The following is a 23,816-nucleotide window of genomic DNA, read 5'->3' as shown; positions in this document are numbered from 1 at the left end:
TAACTAGACCAATCTAAATTCAAAAGAGTACTTTAAGCCAGCTCTTGTTTGTTGGAAGTGAAATACATCATTCACTGACCTACGGCTAGTTATGTCTGTGAAGGAAAGGCTCGTCAGGGGTTGCGCCCCTCTCTCTCTCTCTTAACTCGTGTCCAAGGGTGCAAATCCCATCCTTGTGGTTAATAATCCTCTCGAAACTTATGTCAGAGCTTTAACTCAAGTGAAACTTAGGAGATAACTTGTGGCAGAGTTTTGACACCAAATCTTTTCACTTTTCTGCTCAAGTGAGTACATCAAAATGGCGAAATTCTTAGACCATAAAGAATTTGTAGGAAATCCTTCTGTAGAAGAACTTAAAGCCTCCAAAGTAACCAAGAATCAATAAAATACATTGCTGGTGATTATGAGATTCCATTCCAACATGACATTCGAAAAGATGACCTCATGACACTCATTTTAACTTATCTTGGAAAAGAACCTAACCCTAGTAAAGGATTTGAGATAGTCAGACTAAAGATCCTACTATCCTTTTAGAAATAGAGAAAGTTAAAATGAAAACCTTGCATATGCAGATAGAGTATGAGAAGACTGAGAGGGAGAAACAAAGATAATGTTACTGTATGTAAAGCGTATGTACCTCATGTCATTATTCCTCGGCATTTATAAGTGAAATGTTCAATAGTTTTCTATTTGCATGAAAACGTGTAATATGTGTAAGTATCAGTATTCAATGCTATATTAAGCACCGAAGCCGATGCTCACTTGTTGGTAGTGTGGGGTTAACCTGCTAGTCGCCTGCGGGCATCACTCATGGCCAAGTCGCGCTCAGACAAAGACGGGCAGGATGGTGACCGAGGTAAATACTTTAATTTTGTAGTAAAAACTGATTGTCATAGTGCCAAGTCAATTGCATGTATTGTTAATGAATATTGTAATATGTTGAAAGTGTTTAATATCCGTGTATAATGTTATTTTGTAAGAAATTGAGACCGAGAACTTGTTCGCAGTTCTTACGGTCATGCCTACCTCATCAATAAACGTCAGAGAGAGAACTGCCTTTCCTCGACCCTACGATGATGGGTGTGATCAGTAAAACAGATCACCTGAGAGCCAATTGATGCCCAGCCGGTGCGGCTACAGTAAGAACTCGACCTACAAGCAAGAAATTGGCTCCATGTGAAACCGTAGCAAGAGTGAGTCACAGGACGAGGGGACGCTGACGTAAGCCTATAGGTTGACCTCTGAGGCCCCGGGGTCAGCTCTACCCTTGACGACAACCACTCCCTTCTACCCACTGTGCCTCGCCACCATTTTGTAGAACCCATGGTCACAGGCAAGAGATTATAATATTATGTATGTGCACTGAATTGAGTAGCCTAAGTGAAAATTACCCACAATTAGCTAGTATTAAGAGTGGTAATTTTAAATTGCTCTTTCAGTGTCTCAGTATTGACATAATTAAGTTGTTAGATATGTCTGATACTGAGGAAATTAATGCCGTAGATGGCCTTAGGGAAGGTGAGGGTGAGCAAGTGGACAGGGATCAAACTTGTATTGAAGAAGTTAGTGTCAGGGAGCGAGTGCCAACCGATAAAGGAAGAGAATATCAAGTCAGTGTAACCAAAGGAAGAGCAGAGTCCTGTAAGCGTAAATGGAGCAGTGTTACCAGCAAAATTAAGAAAGGATTAAAAATTGTAATTAGCCCCTTTGAATTAGAGCCCATGTCAAGTGAAGTAATAGAGGCATTTCAGCAGTATTATGTGGAATACACAAAGCTGGTGGAACTAGAGCCAGAAAGGTCAGAGGAGCTAAATGAAGAGCTGGAACACAATCAACAAGTTCACCATGAAATATTAGAAAGTATAGAATGTAAAAGAAAGGAGTTAAAGAATGACAGAGGATCAATTTGTTCCAGCAAACGGTCTAGACATTCTAGAGTCTCATCTACTTCATCACGTTCATCAGCAGCACAAAGAAAGCAAGAAGTAGCAGCAAAGGTAGCCAGACTTAGAAAGGAAATGGAATATCATGATAGTTTAGCAGAGGCAGAAGTTATGTTAGCTAAGACAAAAGCAGAGGCAGAAGCAATGTTCTCAAAGAAAAAGAAAGAGAGAGATTTAGCAGTTGCTAGTGCTGAACTTAATGCTCTTAGCTTAGTTGAAGAAGTAAAAATGCTTCCAGGTAATGATGAAAGTGTAGAGAAGCAAAGTTATCTTCAACAATACATAGAGTCACAAAATGAAATGAAAGCACAAGCAATTGCAAATCAACAAAGTGACAATGCCATGCCTCACAAATATGTTACATTCCATGACCCACAGAAACCTTCTTCTTGCAATAGAGATAATGAATTGATGACAAATGAAGTAGATGGACAAATATTTAGTGAACCTCAGGTAATAAATCTCAACCCTACAGCTCAAAGTCTTGTACCAAGCTCTCGTAGACACACTCATAATGTCAACATGCCTAATAATGTGAATAATGTGAGACAGAATCATCAATCCTTTTCCCATCCTGGGGGAACCTTTGCAATCAACATACCTGATCCCAAGTGGAGCCTCCCTCCAATAGAGCCTAACACTTTTGATGGAGAACCCATGGAATTTCCAAGTTGGTTGAAAAACTTTGAAACTTATGTAGAGTCTAAAACTTCTGTTGGTAAAGAGAGACTTGCCTACTTAGAGAGGTATACAACTGGTGAGGCAAAGAATGCCATTAAAATGTTAATGCACTTTAACTCTGATGCTGACTATGTGCAAGCAAAGAAAATTCTTAGTGATAGATTTGGAAACAAAAGCATCATAGCTGATGCTTACACAAATAAGTTAATGAATTGGCTACCAATCTCTCCGCATAATGGTCCAGCATTAACAGCTTTCTCAGATTTTTTGAAGTGCTGTTTAGCTGCAATGAAACACACTTCTTATTTGTCATTTCTGAATGATCCTAGAGAGCAGAGAAAGGTGCTAGCAAAACTCCCTGAACATGTTGTTCATGACTGGAGAAAGCAAGCGATGATATATCTTGATACTAACAGTAATAACACTTCTAGTAGCAATGAAGAGCACCACCCACCCTTTGAAATGTTATGTGAATTTGTCCAGAACGAAGCAAAAGGAGCAAGCAATCCATTTCTTTCCTGGAATTCAGTAAGTAGGGAAGTAAATGACTGGATCAAAACTCAAACATGGGCAACCAATTGGAAACCAAGGGAATCAAACATCATGACAAAGAATAGAGGGAGTAGAACTTTCATGGCTAAATCAATTGAGGAAAAACCAATGTGGTCATTCCAAAGTAAAGTAAATGTACAAGCCAACAAACAGTATCCCAAGGACCAGGAAAGGAAAGGACGATTCTGTCACTACTGTACAAAGGATCATGATTTAGATGATTGCAAGGAATTTGCCAAACTTGATGGTAATACTAGGTACAAATTTGCTAAAGAAAAACGGTTATGTACAGGGTGTCTAAAAATGGGTCACAAAGGAAAGGATTGTAGAAGAAGGAAAGTTTGTAAAGTATGTCAGAGATACCATCCCACAGCTCTTCACAATGATGACATGACAAGAACTGAGAGCCAAAAGGTGCCAGCACAAGCAACTCAGCCTAAAGATGATAAACCCACAGTAGTAGCCAATAAGGTCAAAGTTACAGAATCAGTGACACATGACATGCACACCATGATAGTTCCTGTATGGTTACATCATGTTAGTAACGAAGAGAATAAATTTTTAGTGTATGCCCTGCTGGATGAGCAGTCTGATGCTTCATTCATCAAGGAAAGCACTCTGAATAAATTGGGAGTTAGTGGACCATCAGTGTCACTCAATATCCACACAATAAGTGGAAAACAAATCACTGATTCTATCAAAATTCATGGACTTAAAGTAAGAGGTTATAATGAAGAAGTGGAAATATCAGTCCCTTCAGCATATTCAACAGAAAACATTTCAGCTGGACGGAGTCAGATACCAAGGCCTGAGACTGCTTGTGACTGGCCCCACTTAAAGGCAATCTCTGACAAACTAATGAAATATGACCCAAACATTGACATAGGACTTCTCATTGGTCTTGATTGTGCAGAAGCCATTATGGCAGAAGAGCAAATAGCAGGTGATAGTAAGAAGCATCCCTATGCTCGTAGGACAGAGCTAGGTTGGGGGATCATTGGTAAAATCTCACCACATTCAAGTCCATTGGAAGATACAGTGGTAGTCTACAGAACAGTGACACAAGAAGTAGAAATCAATGAAGAAAAGAGGGTTAATTTCTTAGTGTTTCCTACTAAAACCAAAGAGATGATTAATCCTTCTCAAGTGAGAGATATGTTTGAACTTGACTTCAGTGATAGAAAGTCAGCTGACACTCCATTATCATATGAAGATAAAAGGTTTATGAGTAAGATGAAAGAAGGAGTACATCAGCTGAAGGATGGCCATTATGAGTTGCCCCTTCCTCTTAAAGATGATAAGGTCAAGCTTCCAAACAACAAACTATTAGCAGAGCAGAGACTCAAGAAGTTAAGAGCTAAACTTGAGAAGGATAATCAACACAAAGGTGATTACAAAGTGTTCATGGATGATATGATTACAAAGGGTTATGCAGAGGTTGTACCGACAAAGGATTTAGTTAGGAATGATGGTAAGGTCTGGTACATTCCACATCATGGAGTCTATCATCCAAGAAAGCCAAAGAAGTTGAGAGTTGTATTTGACTGTAGTGCAAACTACAGGAACCAGTCATTAAACAGTCACCTGTTACAAGGCCCAGACCTTACCAACAAACTTATTGGAGTATTGTGTAGGTTTAGGCAAGAAAGCATTGCACTTGTATGTGATATAGAGGCAATGTACCATCAAGTGAAGGTCAACCCAGAACACAGAGACATGTTAAGATTCCTTTGGTGGGAAAATGGTGACCTTAATAATGAGATAGCTGAATACAGGATGACAGCTCACCTGTTTGGAGCTACATCATATCCAAGTGTAGCTAACTTTGCACATAAGAAAGCTGCAGATGACTACGGGTGTGGATCTGATGCAGCCAAGTTTGTAAGAAACAACTTTTATGTTGATGATGGTTTGAAGTCAGTAGCTACAATGGATGAAGCTGTCACTCTTATTCAGCAGAGCAAAGAATTATGTTACAAGGGAGGTTTTAACCTTCATAAGTTCTTGTCAAACAACAAAGATGTATTAGCTGCAATTTCTCCTCATGAGAGAGCAGATGGAATTAAAAGTTTGGATTTTAGTAAGAATGAAGACACACTGCCTATAGAAAGAACTTTGGGAGTTGAGTGGTGCATAGAATCTGACACATTTCAATTTAGAATAAAGCTGAAAGACAAGCCACTCACCAGGAGAGGTATTCTGTCAACAGTGAGCTCTATATATGATCCATTAGGTCTAGTGTCACCTCTCATACTGACTGGAAAGCAAATTTTACAAGAATTATGTAAGAATGCAGTTGATTGGGATGATGAGGTGCCAGATTATGTCAAACCTAAATGGATAAAATGGAAGGATGAGCTGCACAAACTAGATCAGTTAAAGGTACCTAGATGCTACAAACCTGATGACTTTGGGGAAGTAGAAAAGGTTGAACTCCATCACTTTTCAGATGCCTGTCAAGAGGGATATGGCCAGTGCTCATATATTAGATTAATTAGCAAGACTGGCCAAATTCATTGTGCATTAGTAATGGCAAAGTCACGTGTCACACCTCTAAAAACCATGACAATTCCCAGACTAGAACTAACAGCAGCAGTGGTGTCAGTTAGAATCCATAAACTCTTGAAGGGAGAACTTGAATATAATAATGTGGAAAAAGGAGTATGTGCAATTCCTACAACTTAGAAATAAGTGGACAACACCAAAGAGGAATCTCAGTGTAAATGACATAGTTATCATCAAAGATCAGAATTTAGCAAGGAACCAGTGGAAACTGGGAAGAGTAACAGAAGTATCTCCTGATCATGATGGCCTAGTAAGAAAGGTTAAGGTCCTGGTTTCAGACTGTAATCTTGACAACCAGGGAAGACACATAAAGGCAAACAGGACCATCATAGAGGGGCCAATACATAGTCTAGTATTGCTGTTAGCAGGTAATGCATAATAATAGACCGGAGCATCCCCGCCAAGGAGCCAGTGTAACAAAACATATTATGTGCTAATCCTAGTTTTAAGGTACATACTAATCTTAATTTAAGGTAAATTGTTACACAATTTAGGGGAGCCATGTTACTGTATGTAAAGCGTATGTACCTCATGTCATTATTCCTCGGCATTTATAAGTGAAATGTTCAATAGTTTTCTATTTGCATGAAAACGTGTAATATGTGTAAGTATCAGTATTCAATGCTATATTAAGCACCGAAGCCGATGCTCACTTGTTGGTAGTGTGGGGTTAACCTGCTAGTCGCCTGCGGGCATCACTCATGGCCAAGTCGCGCTCAGACAAAGACGGGCAGGATGGTGACCGAGGTAAATACTTTAATTTTGTAGTAAAAACTGATTGTCATAGTGCCAAGTCAATTGCATGTATTGTTAATGAATATTGTAATATGTTGAAAGTGTTTAATATCCGTGTATAATGTTATTTTGTAAGAAATTGAGACCGAGAACTTGTTCGCAGTTCTTACGGTCATGCCTACCTCATCAATAAACGTCAGAGAGAGAACTGCCTTTCCTCGACCCTACGATGATGGGTGTGATCAGTAAAACAGATCACCTGAGAGCCAATTGATGCCCAGCCGGTGCGGCTACAGATAACATGAGGTTAGACAAAGAGAACATGAGAAGAAACAAGCAGAGAAAGAAAGAGCCCACCAGTTACTCGTATTGCAAAAACAACTTCCAAACAAGGCTAAGATCACTAAATATTTGTCCCTCTTACCACAATTCTCAGATCAAGATACCCAAAATTTTTTCAGGAGTTTGAATCCTCTGCTGAACACTTTGAATTGCCTCAGGAGGATTGAACATGGCTTCTGAAGCCCAAAGTCACTGGGAGAAAGCTTTAACTCTCTCTTATCACCGCAATGTTGCATCTCTAGCTGTCTTCTACCGTTATTTTCATGCTAACTGTATGCCTCCCCCCTCCTCCCACGGCCTTGCTGCACAAGACTTTCTTCTTTCTCTCACCCCTATTCTGTCCACCTCTCTAATGCAAGAGTTAACCAGTATTCTCAATCATTCATCCATTTTTCTGGTAAACTGGAACTCCCTGCCTGCTTCTATATTTCCACCTTCCTATGACTTGAATTCCTTCAAGAGGGAGGTTTCAAGACGCTTATCCTTCAATTTTTGACTACCGCTTTGGACCCTTTTCTGGGACTGGCATCTCAGTGTTTTTTTTTTTTTTTTTTTTTTTTTTTTTTTCTCTCCCCTCCTTGGCCAGTGTCCTTCCTACATAAAAAAATAAAAAAATCTTGGGAGGTATAGAAAATAATTCTGATTATGCCTCAGTTAAGAAAGGTATTCTAGCGGCATATTCCATTACAACAGAGGGTTATAGACAAAAATTTAGGAATCTTAAACTCCAACACTAGACATACTTGGAGTTCGCATCAGGTAAGTACAGAGTGTTGCAAAAGTGGTTTAAGTCGGCTTTAGTCACCACACATAACCAGCTAGTAAATTTGATCACCTTAGAGGAATTTAAATGCAAGGTGCCTCATTCAGTTATAATGCACATCACTAGCAGAGACGAGACAGACTTACTTAAAGATGCTGAAACTGCCAAGATGTTTTCACTGATTCACCGTCCAGGTCCTGTGGGAGAGAGGAAGGCAGAGTCAATTGTAAAGTCCAGTGCAGGTGCTGTAAACAGTGGCAAGTCGGTTGTTAGTAGTAACAAGTTCTCTCCATTGTATTCATTTCGCAAAAAGCCTGGCCACCTCATAAGAGATTGCCCTATTCCCAAGTGCAAAGTAGCAAAAGGTGCTTTTATCACATAATTGGCCTCATTTAAAATCACAAAAACAGCTCTCTCCAAAAGTTATTTACCCCATTTATGTCAAAAGGATCAGTCTCCTTTGGTGATAATCTAAAATACCCAGTAAATATCATAGGGGATATTGCTGGAGGCCAGTCACTTGTACTAAAATCAGCAGTCCTTGAGATTGAAGAAAGATACACTAGTGAAAAGGTGTATTTAAAGGATTTTCATGATCCATTTCTAATCCCGTTATCCAGAGTACACCTTGACAGTCTTATAGTGAAGGGAGAAGTGATTGTTGGGGTCAGTAGTACTAGATCAGTCTTTGCCCATACTTAATGCTGAGTTTTTACTGGCTAATGACTTGGTTAGTGATGCAGTCTTTCCACCCCTTGTCATTAAAGACTCACCACTCCTATATTGCAGGGGGAACTTGAGCAGGAACAATCTAATTTGTTTCTGGTTTGTGCTGTGACCCGAGCACGAGCTGCCCAGAACAGTCTCGTTGCTGCTCAGTCTTTGCCCAAACCTCTGAATCCTCCAGCCCAAGTAAACCTAAATCAATTGTTCACTGGCCTATGCACCTATGTGACCCAAAAAGAGACTGAATCATTAACCAAGTTTCACTCCCAAGTCATTCCTAAGGATCAGATCATTCACTACCCATCATTTTACTACCAGGGTGACATCCTTATGAGAGTGTATAAACCACCTAAACTTAATGATGATTCAGCACGGGCTGAGGTCCATCAAATAGTCTTGCCAGGAGTCTTGAGAACACCCGTGATAGAGATCGCTCATGAAAATGTTGCTGGACACTTAGGTATCATGAAAACCTGTGATAAAATAATGAGCCATTGTTATTAGCCAGGTCAATGGAAGGACATAGTCTTGCATGTCAATTCATGTCGTACATGTCAAGTTGTGGGCAAACCTAACCAAACCATCCCTCCTTACCCCCTACAACCTTTACAGGTTCCTTCAGAACCATTTCAGAAAATAATCATTGATGTTGTAGGGCCCTTAACAAAAACCAAGAAGGGTAACCAATACATCCTAACTGTACTTGACCCAACTACTAGGTATCCTGAGGCTTTCTCTATTAAGAACATCAGTGCTAAAACTATTGTGTCTAGACTCACCCATGTGTTTACCACCTTTGAGTGATCTCTTCCATGCTGTCTTAACTGAACTTGGTATTACTCAGACTCTAGCGATTGCGTACCATCCGGAGTCTCAGGGTACGCTAGGTGTCATCAAACCCTAAAATCAATGTTACAAAAGTTTTGTTACAAACAGGACCAGGAATGGGACGAGGCACTGCTCTTCATGTTGTTCACTATTAGAGAAACACCCAACGAGACCCTTGGTGTCTCTCCCTTTGAATTATCTGGTAGGAAAGTGAAGGGACCCCTACAACTTGTTAAGGACAAGCTACTTGACTCCACTGTCCATAGGCTTGTCACGGTCACCCACTATTTGGATAACTTAAAATCCACCCTTCATAAAGTCCATTCATTTGCTCACTCTAAAATCCAGCAAACACAATGTGGGATGAAAGCTCATTTTGATAGAGCCACTCAAGTAAGAATTTTCAAAGAGGGTGACCAAGGGTGCCTTTATACCTATTCCTGGCTCTCCCTTACAGGTAAAGTATCATGGTCCATATGACATCCTCAAGAAAGTAAGTGATACAAATTATATAATTGAGACTCCTGATCGTTGTAAGTCTTCACAATTAATTCATGTTAACTTGCTCAAATTATACAAGCACCAAAGGCTTGCACCGGACTCTCCAACTGCAGTGTTACCTGTTCCTTGTGCGTCAAATATGATCTCAGGAACTAAGCAAGTAAACTCGGACACAATTCCAAATATACAAGACACCTCCAGTAACGCATATATACTTGAACATCTACACAATAACATCAGCCACCTATCTTCCTCTCAAGCACAAGACATAATTTCACTTGTGGAGCAACATCAAGATGTTTTTCAAAACCATCACAAGAGTGCTCCTTGATGTCTCATGACATGCAATTTTTAGCAGGCGCTTCACCTATCCACCAAACTCCTTACCATCTACATCCTCTGAAACAAGAGCTGATGAGGAAGGAGGTTGATTACCTACTCACACAGGGGTTGGCTGCACCTAGTCAGTCACCTTGGGCTTCACCATGCATACTCGTCCCCAAAGAAGATGGTCAACTACACTTCTGCACATAATACAGACAAGTGAATGCTGTCACAGTGCCAGATGCCTATCCTTTACCCACCCAATGAGGTGGGACAATCCAAATTTGTAACTAAGATTGACCTCTTAAAAGGTTACTATCAAATACACTCACTAAGAGAGCTCACGATATTTCAACCTTCATTACCCCCTTTGGCCTTTTTCACTACTTGGTGGCTCCATTTGGGATGGGAAGTTGCCCAGCCACCTTCCAGAAGGCCATGAATCACCTCATCCAAGACCTAGTCGGAGTGTCGGTGTACTTAGATGATCATCTTATCTTCTCGGATGATTGGGGGCAGCATATCCACCAACTTGCTGTAATGTTCCACAGACTGCAGGAGGCATGGCTGACGATGAAATTGACCAAAACTACATTTGGCGGGGCAACAGTCACCTACTTGGGGCACCAGGTGGGGCATGACTGTGTGCATTCCAAAGCTGCCAACGTGTCTGCTTTACTGGAGTTCCTGGTGCCAGCCTTAAAGAGGGAGATATGGGGCTTCTTCAGGATGGCGGGTTTTTTCTGCTGGGTCTGCCCAAACTTCATGGAAGCAGCTGCCCCTCTAACAGGACTAACCAGTGGAACTGCCAAATTCGAGTGGACACCAGACTGTCAGCAGGCATTCGATCAACTCAAGAATCTCGTAGCTCATGAGTTGGTACTGCAAGCACTGGACTTCTCCTGGCCATTCTTTCTGCAAACCGATGCCAGCAACATCGCCTCAGGGGTAGTCCTCCTACAGGAGAAGAATGGAATCTATCATCTGGTGGCCTATCATTCAGCCAAATTCAACAGACACCAGAAGAATTACAAAACTGTTGAGAAGGAACTACTCTCAATTATCTCAGCGATTCGAAAGTTTGAATGCTACCTGCATGCCAGCGTCAAGCCCCTGCAGGTATTCACCGACCACAACCTTCTGACATTCCTACAGTGAAACAAGTTTACCAGCCAGTATCTTCTCTGGTGGTCATTTCTCCTTCAGCCTCATGATTTGACCATCCAGTGCGTAAAAGGCTCTGAAAATATCATTGCCGATGGTCTCTCATGAATCCACCTCTGATGCTGATGAGGGCCTCTCCAATTTTCTTCCCATCTCCACTGTCACCAAGGTTCTTGTTATTGGGTGTCGACATCCTTAGGCAGGAAGTATTATGGCCCTTGTACCCACCTCTCAAACCACTAATCTCTCCAACCAACCATTTGCTTCGAATACTATCTTGACCACACCATAGCAGTATCATAAAGACAAAGCTTTAGAAATACATCTTGACTTGTGTTTTGATTGAGCTAACCGAGCTGATGACTAACTTTCACCTCCACACCTCTTTAGTCTCACTCGCATCTCATAGTTGAAACTATCCTCCCTCCTGCTGCCTGGATTCGGTAACATTGTCGTGATTTAAAAGAAGACATGACGAACACAAACACTCGCACACACAGTACAGACACGAATGTTATAGGATAAATAGTGAAGTGGCTTCATTATATTTACTCACAAAGATATCCAACATCTCTTGAATAGTCCTGTATGGAAAGTTATCATCCTGATATACTGTGCTGAAAACTAGTTTCATTGAGGCATGAATTGACAAGCATTTCCAGGTCTTCTTTTACATGCATGGAAAGAAAGTAACACAAGGAAGTTTTTAAGGCAATAATGCAGGAAGTTTTTTTTTTTTTTTAGGTAATGCATTATTAAGATTCTACTTTTAAATATGTACTGCTTTTTTAAGAATTTAAATTCTTGATACGAGTGTTTTACAAGCTTTTTTTTTTTTTATGTAGGAGGGACACTGGCCAAGGCAACAAAAATCCAATAAGAAAAAAATGCCCACTGAAATGCCAGTCCCATAAAAGGGTCCAAAGCAGTAATCAAAAATTGAAGGATAAGTGTCTTGAAACCTCCCTCTTGAAGGAATTCAAGTCATAGGAAGGTGGAAATACAGAAGCAGGCAGGGAGTTCCAGAGTTTACCAGAGAAAGGGATGAATGATTGAGAATACTGGTTAACTCTTGCGTTAGGGAGGTGGACAGAATAGGGATGAGAGAAAGAAGAAAGTCTTGTGCAGCAAGGCCAAGGGAGGAGGGGAGGCATACATTTAGCAAGATCAGAAGAGCAATTAGCATGAAAATAGCGGTAGAAGACAGCTAGAGATGCAACACTGCAGCGGTGAGAGAGAGGCTGAAGACAGTCAGTTAGAGGAGAGGAGTTGATGAGATGAAAAGCTTTTGATTCCACCCTGTCTAGAAGAGCAGTATGAGTGGAATCCCCCTAGACATGTGAAGCATACTCCATACATGGACAGATAAGGCCTTTGCACAGAGTTAGCAGCTGGGGGGTGAGAAAAACTAGTGGAGACGTCTCAGAATGCCTAACTTCATAGAAGCTGTTTCAGCTAGATATGAGATGTGAAGTTTCCAGTTCAGATTATAGGTAAAGGACAGACCGAGGATGTTCAGTGTAGAAGAGGGGGAGAGTTAAGTGTCATTGAAGAAGAGGGGATAGTTGTCTGGAAGGTTGTGTCGAGTTGATAGATGGAGGAATTGAGTTTTTGAGGCATTGAACAATACCAAGTTTGCTCTGCCCCAATCAGAAATTTTTGAAAGATCAGAAGTCAAGTGTTCTGTGGCTTCCCTGCGTGAAATGTTTACACCCTGATGGGTTGGACAGACACTATCACCTCTGTTATGCGCTCAGCACACAAAGACGGGTGTCTGACACAGAAGCAGTAGTCATTCCAAGGAAAATCAGCAAAATACCTCCTCAGGTTCCCCCTACTAGCAGAGTCAAAATGCCAGAGGCACTTTCGCTTAGGGGGATCCTGAGGAGGGATTGGAGCGATAGGACAAGATACAGATATGAGATTGTGATTGGAGGAGCCCAACGGAGAAGAAAGGGTGACAGCATAAGCAGAAGGATTAGAGGTCAGGAAAAGGTCAAGAATGTTGGGCGTATCTCCAAGACAGTCAGGAATATGAGTAGGGTGTTGCACCAATTGCTCTAGGTCGTGGAGGATAGCAAAGTTGAAGGCTACTTCACCAGGATGGTCAGTGAAGGGAGAGGAAAGCCAAAGCTGGTGGTGAACATTGAAGTCTCCAAGAATGGAGATCTCTGCTACAGGGAAGAGGGTCAGAATGTGCTCCACTTTGGAAGTTAAGTAGTCAAAGAATTTCTTATAGTCAGAGGAGTTAGGTGAGAGGTATACAGCACTGATAAATTTAGTTTGAGAGTGATTCTGTAGTCATAGCCAGATGGTGGAAAACTCTGAAGATTCAAGAGCGTGGGCACGAGAGCAGGTTAAGTCATAATGCACATAAACGCAACATCCAGCTTTGGATCGAAAATGAGGATAGAGAAAGTAGGAGGGAACAGAAAAGGGGCTACTGTCAGTTGTCTCAGACACTTGAGTTTCAGTGAGAAAAAGAAGATGAGGTTTAGGAGAGAAGAGGTGGTGTTCTACAGATTGAAAATTAGATCTTAGACCGTGAATGTTGCAGAAGTTAATGAGGAAAAAGTTGAGGGGGGTGTCAAGACATTTAGGGTCGTCGACAGAAAGGCAGTCCAACCTGGGGACATTTATGGTCCCCTCCCCAGATAGGGACTCCGAAGCTGGTGTAGGAGTCGCCATGATAATTTTGAAATTTTTGAGTGAAGGGTGTGTGTGTTATTAGTTGCTTGTAGTTTTGTGTGGAGGAAGAGAGTTGTCTTTAGAGGGCAGGCTGTGACTGCCCCCTTATGTTGTGAGACACAAAGTCAGTGAGGTCACTGGTGGGTTTAATGATAAGTTCACAGCACTCCCTGAACAGTGCTTTAGACCTCACTGGGAGTAATTATCATTTTGGCAGGTGTCTACTGCCTCCTCCTTAAAATATATAAATATATATATATATTATTAATGTAAATAAATTCCCTTTTGTGTAATGGCCTTACACTTATTTTTTTTTGGGGGGGAGGAAATTTTGTCTAGCTCCTCAGTCTAGACCCTAAGAAAATTACAAAAAAAAAAAAAAAAAAAAAAAAAAATACATTATTTTCTTAAACATCACTTACAAAGCTACTAGAAAAGTATGTCAGTGAGCACATAAACATCTCGTGAATTTTTTAGAGGAGGATGTAAGACGCATGTCATGGTGGCCCATCTCTCTCCAGAGTGGTGGCTGGTGTCATCTGGCTCCTCGTTGGTGCATAGTGGTGGAGAGAATGAGAGGCCTGACATCCCAAGGGTTCACAGGAGAGTAGAATGGGCATTCCACCTCATCTGCAGGACTTAAGCAAGAGGAGCTGTGTCTGTGTGTTGGATAAACAGACCACCAAAGTAGGAGAGCTGCTCCTTTACAGGTGTTATATCAAGGAGATACTTTGATCTGGGCTGTATAGGCCTGTTCCGCAAACATTCCTATATGTTTTATTACTTGTACAATCAATTTGAAACTTTTACACATTAGTGCTCAATTTTTTTCTTTTTATGCATGAGGGCCACTGGCCAAGGATAAAAAACAATTATTGAGCAAAAAAAAAAAAAGCCCACTTATTCCCAGTTCCCATGTAGATGTTAGATAGAATGGTTAAAAAAAAGAACAGTATAATTGAAACCTCCCTCTTGAAAGAGTTTAAGTCATAGGAAGGAAATACAGAAGCAGGCAGGGAGTTCAAGAGTTTACTAGAGAAAGGGATGAATGATTGAGAATACTGGATGACTCTTGTATTAGAGAGGTGGACAGAATAGGTATAAGAGAAAGAAAAATGTCTTGTGAAGTGAGACCACGGGAGGATGGGAGGCATGCAGTTAGCAAGATCAGAAGAGCAGTTAGTGTGAAAATAGTGGTAGAAGACAGCAAGAGGTGCAACATTGCAGTAATGAGAAAGAGGTTGAAGAGAGTCAGTTAGAGAGGAATTGATAAAACGAAAAGCCTTTGATTCCACCCTGTCTAAAAGGGCAGTATGAGTGGAACCCACCAAACATATGAAGCATAGTCCATACATGTGCGGATAAGGCCTCTGTACAGAGTTAGTAACTGGGGGGGAGGGGGGGTGAGTAAACTGGCAGAGGCAACTCAGAATGCCTGACTTCATAGAAACTGTTTTAGCTAGAGATGAGATGTGAAGTTTTCAGTTTAGATTATAAGTAAAGGACAGAATGAAGATGTTCATTGTCATTGAAGAACAGGTGATAATTATCTGGAGGGTTGTGTCAAGTTGATAGATGGAGGAATTGAGTTTTGAGGAATTGAACAATAATAAGTTTCCTCTGCCCCAATCAGAAATTTTAGAGATCAGAAATCAAGCATTCTGTGGCATCCCTGTATGAACTTTTTTACTTCTTGAAGGATTGGATGTCTATGAAAAGACATGAAAAAGTGCAGGGTGGTATCATCAGTGTAGGAGTGGATAGGACAAGAAGTTTGATTTAGATAATTGATGAATAATAGGAAGAGAGTGGGTGACAGGACAGAACCCTGAGGAACACCACTGTTAATAGATTTAGGAGAATAGTGATCATCTACCACAGCACCAATAGAACAGTCCAAGAGGAAACTTGAGGTGAAGTTACAGAGAAAAGGATAGAAGCCGTAGGAGGGTAGTTTGGAAATCAAAGCTTTGTGTCAGACTCTATTAAAAGCTTTTGTTATGTCTAAGGCAACAGCAAAAGTTTCACCAAAATTCCTTAAAGAAAGCCAGATCATCAGTAAAGCAACTTTAATGGAATCCATACTGGCGACCAGATAGAAGATTGTGAAGTGATAAATGTTTAAGCATCTTCCTGTTGAGGATAGATTAAAAAACTTTAGAGACAGGAAATTAAAGCAATAGAATGGTAATTTGAGCAATTAGAATGGTCACCCTTTTTAGGAACAAGTTGAAATTTTATTTATTTTTTTTTTATGTAGGAAGGATACTGGCCAAGGGCAACAAAAATCTAATAAAAAAAATGCCCACTGAAATGCCAGTCCCATAAAAGGGTCAAAGCAGTGGTCAAAAATTGGTGGATAAGTGTCTTGAAACCTCCCTCTTGAAGGAATTCAAGTCATAGGAAGGTGGAAATACAGAAGCAGGCAGGGAGTTCCAGAGTTTACCAGAGAAAGGGATGAATGATTGAGAATACTGGTTAACTCTTGCATTAGAGAGGTGGACAGAATAGGGGTGAGAGAAAGAAGAAAGTCTTGTGCAGCGAGGCCGCGGAAGGAGGGGAGGCATGCAGTTAGCAAGATCAGAAGAGCAGTTAGCATGAAAATAGCGGTAGAAGACAGCTAGATATGCAACATTGTGGCGGTGAGAGAGAGGCTGAAGACAGTCAGTTAGAGGAGAGGAGTTGATGAGACAAAAAGCTTTTGATTCCACCCTGTCTAGAAGAGCAGTATGAGTGGAACCCCCCAGACATGTGAAGCATACTCCATACATGGACGGATAAGGCCCTTGTACAGAGTTAGCAGGTGGGGGTGAGTAAAACTGGCGGAGACGTCTCAGAACACCTAACTTCATAGAAGCTGTTTTAGCTAGAGATGAGATGTGAAGTTTCCTGTTCAGATTATAAGTAAAGGACAGACCGAGGATGTTCAGTGTAGAAGAGGGGGACAGTTGAGTGTCATTGAAGAAGAGGGGATAGTTGTCTGGAAGGTTGTGTCGAGTTGATAGATGGAGGAATTGAGTTTTTGAGGCACAACAATACCAAGTTTGCTCTGCCCCAATCAGAAATTTTAGAAAGATCAGAAGTCAGGCGTTCTGTGGCTTCCCTGCATGATATGTTTACCTCCTGAAGGGTTGGACGTCTATGAAAAGACGTGGAAAATTGCAGGGTGGTGTCATCAGCGTAAGAGTGGATAGGACAAGAAATTTGGTTTAGAAGATCATTAATGAATAATAAGAAGAGAGTGGGTGACAGGACAGAACCCTGAGGAACACCACTGTTAATAGATTTAGGAGAAGAACAGTGACCGTCTACCACAGCAGCAATAGAATGGTCAGAAAGGAAACTTGAGATGAAGTCACAAAGAGAAGGATAGAAACCGTAGGAGGGTAGTTTGGAAATCAAAGCTTTGTGCCGGACTCTATCAAAGGCTTTTGATATGTCCAAGGCAACAGCAAAAGTTTCACCAAAATCTCTAAAAGAGGATGACCAAGACTCAGTAAGGAAAGCCAGAAGATCACCAGTAGAGCGGCCTTGACGGAACCCATACTGGCGATCAGATAGAAGGTTGTGAAGTGATAGATGTTTAAGAATCTTCCTGTTGAGGATAGATTCAAAAACTTTAGATAAGCAGGAAATTAAAGCAATAGGACGGTAGTTTGAGGAATTAGAGCGGTCACCCTTTTTAGGAACAGGTTGAATGAAGGCAAACTTCCAGCAAGAAGGAAAGGTAGATGTTGACAGACAGAGCTGAAAGAGTTTGACTAGGCAAGGTGCAAGCACGGAGGCACAGTTTCGGAGAACAATAGGAGGGACCCCATCAGGTCCATAAGCCTTCCGAGGGTTTAGGCCAGCGAGGGCATGGAAAACATCATTGTGAAGAATTTTAATAGGTGGTATGAAGTAGTCAGAGGGTGGAGGAGAGGGAGGAACAAGCCCAGAATCGTCCAAGGTAGAGTTTTTAGCAAAGGTTTGAGCAAAGAGTTCAGCTTTAGAGATAGATGTGATAGCAGTGGTGCCATCTGGTTGAAGTAGAGGAGGGAAAGAAGAAGAAGCAAAGTTATTGGAGATATTTTTGGCTAGATGCCAGAAATCATGAGGGGAGCTATATCTTGAAAGGTTTTGACATTTTATGTTAATGAAGGAGTTTTTGGCTAGTTGGAGAACAGACTTGGCATGGTTCTGGGCAGAAATATAAAGTGCATGAGATTCTGGTGATGGGAGGCTTAAGTACCTTTTGTGGGCCACCTCTCTATCATGTATAGCACGAGAACAAGCTGTGTTAAACCAAGGTTTAGAAGGTTTAGGACGAGAAAAAGAGTGAGGAATGTACACCTCCATGCCAGACACTATCACCTCTGTTATGCGCTCAGCACACAAAGACGGGTCTCTGACACGGAAGCAGTAGTCATTCCAAGGAAAATCAGCAAAATACCTCCTCAGGTCCCCCCAACTAGCAGAGGCAAAACGCCAGAGGCACCTTCACTTAGGGGGATCCTGAGGAGGGATTGGAGTGATAGGACAAGATAAAGATATGAGATTGTGATCGGAGGAGCCCAACAGAGAAGAAAGGGTGACAGCATAAGCAGAAGGATTAGAGGTCAGGAAAAGGTCAAGAATGTTGGGCATATCTCCAAGACGGTCAGGAATACGAGTAGGGTGTTGCACCAATTGCTCTAGGTCATGGACGATAGCAAAGTTATAGGCTAGTTCACCAGGATTGTCAGTGAAGGGAGAGGAAAGCCAAAGCTGGTGGTGAACATTGAAGTCTCCAAGAATGGAGATCTCTGCAAAAGGGAAGAGGGTCAGAATGTGTTCCACTTTGGAAGTTAAGTAGTCAAAGAATTTCTTATAGTCAGAGTTAGGAGAGAGGTATACAGCACAGATAAATTTAGTATGAGAGTGACTCTGTAGTCGTAGCCAGATGGTGGAAAACTTGCAAGATTCAAGAGCGTGGGCACGAGAGCAGGTTAAGTCATTGCGCACATAAACGCAGCATCCAGCTTTGGATCGAAAATGAGGATAGAGAAAGTAGGAGGGAACAGAAAAGGGGCTACTGTCAGTTGCCTCAGACACCTGAGTTTCAGTGAGGAAAAGAAGATGAGGTTTAGAAGAGGAGAGGTGGTGTTCTACAGATTGAAAATTAGATCTTAGACCGCGAATGTTGCAGAAGTTAATGAAGAAAAAGTTGAGGGGGGTGTCAAGACACTTAGGGTCGTCGACAGAAAGGCAGTCCGACCTGGGGACATTTATGGTCCCCTCCCCAGATGGGGACTCCGAGGCTGGTGTAGGAGTTGCCATGATGATTTTAAAATTTTTGGGTGAAGGGTGTGTGTGTTATTAGGTGCTTGTAGTTTTGTGAGGAGGAAGAGAGTTGTCTTTAGAGGGCAGGCTGTGACTGCCCCCTTGTGTTGTGAGACACAAAGGGAAACGTTCAGTGAGGTCACAGCTGGGTTTAATGACAAGTTCACAGCACCCCCTGAACAGTGCTTTAGACCTCACTGGGAGTAATTATTGTTTCGGCAGGTGTCTGCTGCCTGTAGGCAAACTTCTAGCAGGAAAGAAAGGTAGATGTTGATAGAGTTGGAAGAGATTGGATGGGCAAGGTACAAGCACAGGCACAATTTTAGAGAACAGTAGGAGGGACTCCATTAGGTTCATAAGCCTTCTGAGGGTTAAGGCCAGTGAGAGTATGGAGAACATCACTGTGAAGGATCTTAATGGGTAGCATGAAGTAGTTGGAGAATGGAGGAGAGAGGAACAATCCCTGAATCATCCAAGGTAGAGTTTTTAGCAAAGGTTTGAGCAAAGAGTTCAGCTTTAGAAATAGATGAGATGGCAGTGGTGCCATCAGGTTGAAATAAAGCAGGGAAAGGTTGTAGAAGGAAAGTTATTGGAAATGTTTTTTGGCTAGGTGCCAGAAGTCATGAGGGGAGTTAGATCTTGAAAGATTTTGACACTATTAATAAAGGAGTTTTTGGCTAGTTGGAGAACAGACTTGGCATGATTCTAGGCTGAAATATAAAGAGCATGAGATTCTGGTGATGGAAGGCTCAAGTACCTTTTGTGGGCCACTTCTTTATCGTGTATAGTGCGAGAATAGGCTGTGTTAAACCAAAGTTTGGAAGATTTAGAATGAGAGAAAGAGTGAGGAATATACATTACCATGCCAGATACTATCACCTGTTATGTGCTCAGCACACAGAGACAGGTCTCTGACATGGAAACGGTATTCATTCCATGGAAAATCAGAACCAAATAGCATGTAGTTTTGTGTAAAGTCTTCAGAGGGCATGTGACTACCACCTTGTGTTATGAGACACAAAAGGAAACGTTCAGTGAGGTCACTGCTGGGTTATTGAGTTTACAACACTCCTTGATCCAGCGTGGACACATCTCAATGCCGATCTGCACAACATGGACTTGACAGACACTTCTTATTGTCCCTGGTGTCCTACACAGCCAGACACTCCAGAATATCTGCTACACTGTCTTCACCACCACTCCACTACATGACACTCTTCTATTTTATATCATTCCACCTCCACAGACTAATTTAAGCAGATCTCCTGTAGGATTTTCAATATCCTGGCCTGGCCTTCAGGATACTCAAAGCATGCCATGGTTATGGTCTTCCTTCAGAGGACAGAGCATTTCACCAGAATCTGATCAGCCTACCTACATATCTGGTATCAGCACCTTCAGTAATGAGAGGTTGTGGCACCATAGCCTATATGGCCCCATCAGATCCCCAAGGAAAAGAAGGGCTTGAGAAAATTTGTAGGTAAAGTTTTGCTTATCTTCATGTACACTAAAAAGTATGATGAAAAAATATTTTCCTTTACATATGACTGAGAAATCATGTGAGACAGAATGTAAATACGTACATGGGTGAGGAGGAAGAATTTTACCACCAATTTGTATGCCCCATCTTAGTTAACATTATTTTTGTACTTGTTTATATTCCTTCCTTTCTTGCTTTCCTTATTTCTCTCATCAGTTCTTCTCTTCTGTTTGTTCCTTAGTGCCTGGTGTGTCTTCCTTTTACCACTTCTCTCTTGGGCAGCAGTAGTAGAATTGGTGAACCCAGTGCACCAAAGCAAATCTGATGCCTCATACCTGAATTTGTTCATTGTCAGGGACACAAAATAAATTTAATGAAGCCCAGTAAATTTGACCTTAGATGCCTAATACCTGAATCTGTGTTCCCAGTTCATTGTGTGGGACACAAAATAAATTTAGTGAAGCCCAGTAAATTCGTCCTTAGATGCCTTTCTCCATACTTTTTAGTGAAGTCTTTCATTGCAGTGTTAGGTGTGCTCAGAAAGATATTTCTTGAGGAATACTGGCATTGCCAGGTCTCGGCACATGTCCTTTATAGACGCATGTACCTTCATCCCATATTCACTGGTGGTGCGTTTTGCTCTCATTGCACTCTCCATGTCACTACTACACCAGACTTGCATTTAACTTGAACCTGCTTAACTTACTAGGCTCACTGTTCTCACAAGCCTACCTCCATCTGACTAGGCTTGCAAACTCAAACCTACCTTCACTTGACTCAGCTCACATTTCATTCAAGCCCGTCCCACTTACGGAGGAACTATTTGCTGACCCACTGCCTCCTCCACACAATCTTTTACTATCTTAATATACACAGTTTTTAACTTCATGCTATATAGCATAAACATCACTGAACACATCCCTCACCGTTTCACTTTTCACCTTTAGGTATGTGCCTTTGCCTTCACCTTTAGGTATGTGCCTTTGCCTTCAAAGTGACCCTCTTCACACACACACACACACATCTTGACCAGTACCCTAACACAGCACACATATACTTTCTCACTCAGCATATCCAACAGTTCATGCACTTTCCAACTCTTTAGTAGTAACTACAGTGATGGCAGCTTGAATCACCATTAGTTAGCTTGAAAAGTTTATTACATGTACATTATTATTTTTTATTTATTTATTTATTTTAATGATGGTATATATACAGGGTGTCCTGTTAGGAAAGTCACACATACTCAGAAATGAAAGATAAGTCATTATAAGTCAGAAATATTCTGTGATCAAATGCTTTTAATATCATAGTTTGAAGTTACAGGACACTTAAATATGAACATGTTAAGAATTAGCATTGGGGAGAGTAGGAAGGAGGGCAGCAATGATGGGTGTTACCATCTTGAGGGTGTTACTTGACCACACTAAAATTTTCATAAAATTTTCATAAGTAAAGATTAAATGAAATTCAAGAAAAGTGTATCATTGTAGCAAAATAGCTAAAATTTCACTCAGTCTTACAAAACCTTGAAGACTTATCTAGGTTTAATGGTTATTAATTGCTATCTTATGAGGAGAGGTTACCAGTGTGGGGGAGTGTAGTGGTGGTGGTGATGCTGGTGCAAACATACTCGACCACCTGCAATGCATACCTGGCCCTTTGTGGAGCATAGCCAGTTACAGCAACATAAGTATAACTAACCTCCACTGCCACCACAGAGATGTAGACACTAATTTGTTACTGCAAGTGGAAAATGTGGGGTAGTTAGCCATGAGCATTATACTTGGCTACAAAAGTGCTCAGGGAAACTCATTTACACCCAGACCTTTAACTTAGTATTGGGCTTCCCTGCAGATTTTTAGAATGGTTTAACTTAAACTATCAATGTTGAGGAATGGTTGTACTTCCTTTACATTTAGTTTGAGACTGTTTTCAAGGATATGGCTAATAAGGGAGGAAGCATCATCTTAGGCCAGCCCTCTCTTTGCCTCCCTTGCTTTACATCCATATCCTCAGCCCTCCCAAATTTCACTGATACCATTTAGTAATACTTATCTCTCAGTTAAACATTAATGTGATGGTAAATTATGAAGTAAGGATGACCAGTCAGTGTGGTGTGTTAATGAGTGATGAAAAGATTCCATTGGCTGGGTAGCAGATACCATCAATGTGGCAGCCAAGCAGTTCAGATATGTATCCCTTTCAAGCTATTTTCAGCTGTGGAATTCTTCTCTTATATGTATCCCTTTCAAGCTATATTCAGCTGTGGAATTCTTCTCTTATATGTATCCCTTTCAAGCTATATTCAGCTGTGGAATTCTTCTCTTAAGGTATGTCTAATCAACTTAGGAAGGATAACAGTGATTCAAAATATTAGTCCAGTATCACAAGATTTCTGTCTCATATTGCTATTGTGCTATGTTGTCTGCTTGTCCCTGTTAGACCAGCATCACAAGGTTTCTCAGTCTTACATTGCTCTTGTGCTATGTTGTCTGCTTGTCCCTGTTAGACTGTATGTGGCATGTACTACATATTATGTAGGTATCTGTCTGCCTTGTGATTTTTTTTTTTTTAAATAAGTGAGGCTTTTGTAAGCAAAGTTAGTTATTTTCTGAAATTTAGAGCAAGACCTCTGCATTAATTTAATATTTTTTTTTATTAGATACATAGGTGATTTTTATATATAAAAAAAGGGAAACTGTATGAGAACGACTTATAGAAGGTAACTGCTGCACATTTTTGTATATTAAATCAAGAATTACATGATAGGCATCTCATTCTTTAGATAAAACCAATGTTACAATGGATAGTTTGAGACAGCCTTATCTCTGAATGTATCCATAAAAAGGACAGTTTGTTGTTTTTTTCCTAATTTTTGCTATTCTACTCATGGTGGCCAAAATGGAATAGAAGAAGGCAACAGTTGAGAAAAGACATGTTTTGCTGCTTATCAAAAATAATGTGATTGATGTGACATGTGATGTAGACATCTCAAGGCAATTTTTTTTTACCTAAAATATGCTGCAGATATTCTTTCCAGATACTGTTCCAAAGAGGAGGAAAGCCACTGAACCCATCACAGGACTTCCTGAATGTGATGTCTGTGGGGCAGTAGAACTTCCTGAATGTGATGTCTGCGGGGCAGTTTTCTACCTTTCAATGTTATTCTTTTGTATTTGACAAGTATATATGATGGTTCAAGATGGTCCTGAACCAGTGA

At 41.0% G+C, this 23,816-nt stretch overlaps 1 long non-coding RNA gene across 8 annotated transcripts in view; it reads left to right on the top strand.

Annotated features, from left to right (window-relative positions):
* LOC135100480 (uncharacterized) overlaps window positions 1-23,772 on the top strand; it is a 61,562-nt gene extending 37,790 nt beyond the window's left edge. For 6 of the 8 annotated variants that reach the window (XR_010268725.1, XR_010268727.1, XR_010268723.1 and 3 more), the window contains 2 exons: window positions 14,334-14,499; window positions 23,624-23,759. This is a non-coding gene — a long non-coding RNA (uncharacterized LOC135100480). Of the gene's footprint in view, window positions 1-14,333; window positions 14,500-23,623 lie in introns of all 8 variants that reach the window. The other 2 variants (XR_010268730.1, XR_010268726.1) reach the window with 2 other exon arrangements.
* The last annotated feature ends 44 nt before the right edge of the window (window positions 23,773-23,816 follow it).

Source organism: Scylla paramamosain, chromosome 5 (genome assembly GCF_035594125.1).
Source record: "Scylla paramamosain isolate STU-SP2022 chromosome 5, ASM3559412v1, whole genome shotgun sequence".
In the NCBI taxonomy this organism is placed as follows: Eukaryota; Metazoa; Arthropoda; class Malacostraca; order Decapoda; family Portunidae; genus Scylla; species Scylla paramamosain.
This window is presented reverse-complemented; position numbering and strand designations above follow the sequence as displayed.